Raw genomic sequence first — 691 nt, 5'->3', positions numbered from 1 at the left:
CGCACTCTTTTCTCTGGGAAACACCGTTCATACTGCAGACGGAGCATCGTCTCCAGTGCGTCGGCGGTGTTGTTAGCATCATCCATATGCAGAATGTCCTCCGCCGTGATCCACTGTCCAAATTCTCGCACAGAGGAATCACGGAAAGGACGGAAAGAGCGGTTGGAGTAGGAAGGCAGACTGGACGGGATCGGACAGCAAAATACGCACTTATGTCGACTAAGTCCGATTGGAGGCTGTAGTGTGGTCGCGGTGTAAAAATCAGCATCCGTTAGTATTACGTCCAACACAGAGCGCATGTGAGTAGGCTCAGGGACGATACAATTGAGATTAAGTGAAGTTGCAAGTTCATCTTTATGAAATTCATTTAAATCTCCCATGATAAATATTCGGATATCTGTATAATTCGTTCGAAGTTCATTAATTGTGTCTACTAGATGATCCATTAGTTCATCATAATGCTCAGACTTTGGTGGATAGTAAACGGAGCACACTGGGAGTCGCTTTATATTGTATGAAAAATTACCTTCGATGATCACCCAGATACATTCTAGATTCTCTGGCACAACAATATCACATTTCCTAATATGAAGGGAATCAGACACATACAGGGCAACACCTCCCCTCGTTAGCCGATCTTTATGAAAAAAGTTCATAGCCAGGGATTTTATGTAATTTTGCTGGTTTGTTA

Source organism: Penaeus japonicus, unplaced genomic scaffold, assembly GCF_977035675.1.
Source record: "Penaeus japonicus unplaced genomic scaffold, GWHDUDI00000001_assembly GWHDUDI00000017, whole genome shotgun sequence".
NCBI classification, from domain to species: Eukaryota; Metazoa; Arthropoda; class Malacostraca; order Decapoda; family Penaeidae; genus Penaeus; species Penaeus japonicus.
The sequence above is the reverse complement of the archived record's forward strand: the minus strand, read 5'-3'. Positions refer to the sequence as shown.